At 37.6% G+C, this 4,958-nt stretch overlaps 1 pseudogene; it reads right to left on the reverse strand.

The window, feature by feature from the left end:
• Positions 1-3,960: 3,960 nt before the first annotated feature.
• On the reverse strand, positions 3,961-4,688 carry LOC109376030 (thiopurine S-methyltransferase-like; annotated as a pseudogene).
• Between the last annotated feature and the right edge of the window lie 270 nt (positions 4,689-4,958).

Raw genomic sequence — 4,958 nt, forward strand, 5'->3', positions numbered from 1 at the left:
TGTATACATAGATTTAGGTATGTGAGTAGATGCAGTGGCAGAAATTTGTGGGCTTTGTTTTCTGATTGCCTCTGTTTTCTCAGTGAAATCAGAAGTAAGGTCATGAGCTGAGAGTGAGGATGGGTGCGGAGGAGGTATTAAAGGCTTGACGGGAGAGGAGAAGGTATGAAATAGTTGTCTAGGAAACCAGGAGATTAAATGGACTAGGATAATATGTTATTTCCTGGCAACATTAAGTGCCCACTTCAGATTCGTATTCTTGAATTTAAAGCGAGAGTGTCATTTTGTGTTTTTCTCTGGCCATGTTTAGCTCCAGAGATATAGGAAGGGGTAGGAGTTATTGGTAATGACAAAATGGAGGCAAATGACTGCAATTAAGTGGAGTGCAAAACTGGAAGAGAGGATTTCAAGGCACTGAGAGTCTAGGGTGTTGGGAGGATCAGGTATTTAGATATTGAAATCACAAAGAATTAAGATAGGAATAATTGGAGAGAGTGACAGTGAGACAAGCTAAAATCTTTGAGAAACTGGAGGGGTACCTGAGGGTCTATAGATAACTACCAAAAAGTAGGATACTCAAGCCAAAATACCTTGGCCATGACTTTAACCCAAATTCTATCCTTGATTCTCTTTGATTTGTCTCTTTTTCTCACACCCCACACCCAATCTATTAGCAAATCCTTTTGACTTTCTTTACAAAATGTACTCAGAATTATACCACCTCTCACCTTCTCCACCACTACCCTTCCTAAACATGATCTTGCACCTGGATTACTGTAATATTCTCTTAACAAGTCTCCCCGATTCTACCCTTGCCACCTTATATTCTATTCACAACAAAAGTGACCCTTTTATAATACAAATCAAATTATGCTACTCCTGTGTTTAAAACCCAATGGCTTCCCCAACTTACTAAAAAAAAATCTATACTGTTTATGATGGCTTACAAAAAAGGCCCTATGATCTGTTTCCTGCATAACTCTCCTCTAGACACACTAACTTGGCGCTGCTCTTTTGGACCTGCCATGCTCTTCCCAGGTCAGGACCTTTGCACTTGCTGCCCTCTGTCTGGAAAGCTCTCTTTCCCCTACACCTCCATTCCCCACCTGATATCCCCTTGGCAATCTCCCCACTTCATTTGGGTCTCTGCTCATATGTCTTCTCCTTCCCTTCTACCAATCCTTCTAAAATACCACCTCCTTTGTCATCCATTCCCTTAACTTGATTTATTTTTCTTCAAGCACTTTTTACAAGGCTATATATTTTACTCGTTTTATTTATTATCACTTCACCCCACTAGAATGTAAGTTTCATGAAGGCTAAAACTTTGTCTTATTCATCACTGCATTTCTGGCCCTAACAACAGTGTCTGACACATAGTAGGTACTCAAAAGTTTGATTGAATGGAGACAAAAGTATAAGTAATTAAGTACATAGAAATAAATTTTAAATGGGATCTTATGTATTATAATTTTATGAAAAATACTGGTTTTAGATTTCTTACTATATAGATGCCTTATATATTTTTTATATTGTGAATGAGATCCTCTTTTTTTGTAAGAGTTTATTGGGGGAATTGGGGAAGGGGAATTGGGGAAGGGGAATGGCCAAGTTGTTGTCCTTCAATCTTAGTTGTGGAGGGCACAGCTAGCTCAGCTCCAAGTCCAGTCGCCATCCGTCCCTCCCATTGGCAGCTTGTGGCTGCTCAGCTCAAGGTGCCCTGTTCAATCTTAGTTGAGGGTGGGCTTAGTCCACCATCCCATGGGGGAGTCGAACTGGAAACCTTGTTGCTAAGAGCACAGGCTCTAACCACTGCGCCATCCAGCCACCTGTTGGCAGCTCAAGGCCGCTCATTTCAAAGTGCCATTTTCAATTTTAGGTGCGGGTGAGCGTAGCCCACCATCCCATGAGGGAGTCGAACCAGCAACCTTGTTGTTAGAAGCACGTGCTCTCACCAGCTGAGCCATGCTGCCATCTGTTCGCAGCTCAGCAGCAGCTCAGGTCGGGGGCAGCTCACTGGCCCATGTGGGAATCAAACTGGCAACCCTGTTGCTCAGAGCTCACACTCTTAACCAACTGAGCCACTCAGCTGGCCCGAGATCTTTTTTAAAATTACATTTTAACTGCTAATTTCTAGTATATAGGAACTCTACTGACATTTGTATGAAACTCTTGTATCTAACAACCTTGCTGAATTCTCTTATTCTAATAGTTAGTTCCTTTATAGATTCTCATAGATTTTTTTTTACATAGACAGCCATATTATCTGTGAATTATATTTACCTTCTTTTTTTATCTTTATTCCTGTTTTGTTTTTATTATCTCGGTGCATTGTTAGAATCTCCAATATAACGTTGCATAATAATGGTACTAGGTTTGATGTAGGTTTTGGGTAGATAATATTTTTCACATCTGTATCTGTTATGTTTTGTTGTTTGTTTTAACATTATGAATGGGTGTTTAATTTTATCAGTTGTTTTGTACAACTAAAAGGATCATATGGTTTTTCTCCTTTTTATCTATTAATGTAGTGAATTACATTAACTGGTTATCTAATTAAACCACTCTTGAAACAATGAGATAAACCCTACGTATTCATATTTTTTTAAAGTGTACATAGGGAATAAATCTTCTTTATCTTAGCTAGGAGTTTTCATTTTTACTTACAATCAGGATTGCTTTACAGCCGGCCGAGTGGCACATTGGTTAAGAGTTGGCTTGGGATGCCACCATCTGAGCAGCAGGGCCCTGGTTCAGATCCCACATGAGGGCCAGTGACACTGAGCCCTCTACAGCTAAGATGGTGAACCACAGCTCGACCTGGAGCTGGGCTGCCGTGAGTCACCAGCGTCGGCAGAGGCTGCAGTGGGGCTGGCCGGCAGCCAGTGTGAGCTTTTGTGAGCTGTCCCTGAGCCAGCGTGAGTGGCCATCCAATGGTCGGCGATCAACTGCCTTACCCGGGAAGAGCGCAATGATAATACCAACATGGGCCAGTGAAGTGACATCCTCCACAATTAGACTGAAGAACAAAAGTACAGCAACTTGTCTGTTCCCCTTTCCCAATTCCCCAATAAAATCTTTTTAAAAAGTATCTGCTTGTAAGTTTCTAAAAAATTCCGATAGGATTTTGATTGGGAATTAATTGGCTCTAGAATCAATTTGGGGACAACTGACATCCTAACACTTCTATTGAAGTTTCAGATCTTTGATCATAATATATATAGCTCTCGATTTATTTAGGTCTTTTGTAATTTCTTTTAGCAATGTTTTCTATAATAGTATTGAATACACAGATCTTGCACATAGTTTGTTAGATTTTTATCTCTAAGTATTTTATGGTAGATTTTTTTTGCTTTTTTTTAAATTTATTTTTACAGTTTGAGAAAAATATTTTGTTTCATGTGGCTTGGTTTATTTAATGTTTAAATTTGTTTCTTGATTCTGATACATACAAAATTACACAAGGAAAACATGTGAAAAAGAGCTAGGATTTGAGGGTATAATATGAGGGTTTATAGGAAATATTTTATATGATTTCTTGGACCATTTTCTTTTAATTTGAACCCTGTTATGTTACATCTCCTCAATGGTTCTAAATTTCATTTTAAAAATGCCAATTTTTCTGTTTATTATATTTCTTTAATTTATATACATTACATTTCTCTTTTATTTTTTAATTATAGAATACATGCTGACTGTAAAAAATTCTTGCAATCTGTAAGTAAAACACACAGGAATAATCTTTCACCCCCAACCATATTCTTTCCAAAGGTAGCTATCTTAACATTTTAGCATGTGTTTTTTTTTCTCAAAAGTTATATGCATTTTTGAGCACAGATCTATGTGATTTGTGAAAAATTCTTTTCAAAGGTCAACCATTATATTTTCATGCCTTAGCATAATTTTCAATTGCTCAAAAGCTCAAAAACTTGATGTTACTAGCTTTTATTTATGTCTCATTTACTTTTCTATAAGTAGATATAATTTTTCAACAGTGCAGTCAAGTCCCCAATCTTTATATTGTTCTTCAAAAATATCAACCTTCTCAAGACATTGAGTATTGCATACTGAACCAAATAATCTTTTTTTTGGAACATAAAATGGTAGGCCTAAATGTTAGTTGGATCATAAGAAAGAACATACAAGAGGTACTGAAATCCTTTTCTCATTAGAGACAGCATTATATCTGCATAACATTGACGATCACATGGGTTAATAGCAACTAATCCTCCTCTATCTCAAATCCTGTCAAATTTTCCAATATTTGCTCTGGGAAGATCAAAAAGGTTGCAAAAGTGCAATGAAATGTTCCCCGAAGAACTCTTGAATACTTTGTCTCCAGGGATTTCCACAATTGGTTCTTCTGAGTAAGAAAGATTCTGCTCTGTAAAAAATTCCCCGATCCCAAGTGCACTGATTTCTGCACCAACTACATTGTGTCCTTGGTCTGTTAACCATTTCATCTCAACTGCTTTTCCACAAAGAGGAAAAAATATCCTCAACCCACTCTTGTCTTTAAGGAAAGTATCCAAATGCTTCTTTAATAGCTGGTGTCCTTGTTCTTTATGAAATCCAATTTTGCGGTCCACCCACTTTTCTTACCATTCATCCAGAGTTAGGACTTGGTTCTTCTGTACCTCAGTATTGGGGTACTCTTTAATATCAAGTAAAGATCCTGTATTATCCATAGTTTCATGGACACTTTTGACTCACAGGCAGATGTCTCCAATGCCTTGTGAGCCGCCGGAGTCCTACAGCTGACCTATGGTAGATTTTTTAAAAGTTCAGTTTCCAATAGTTTTCAGGTAGTATATATAGAAATGTAATTGATTTTTTGTATATTGATCTTTATCTTACAACATTGCTAAATTCATTTATTAACCCTGGTAGCTTCTTTTGTGAATTCCTTAGCACTTTCTACATAGACTACCATGTCATCTGAGTATAGTGTTTTACCT

This window comes from Hipposideros armiger, unplaced genomic scaffold (assembly GCF_001890085.2).
Source record: "Hipposideros armiger isolate ML-2016 unplaced genomic scaffold, ASM189008v1 scaffold_1032, whole genome shotgun sequence".
Lineage (NCBI taxonomy): Eukaryota > Metazoa > Chordata > Mammalia > Chiroptera > Hipposideridae > Hipposideros > Hipposideros armiger.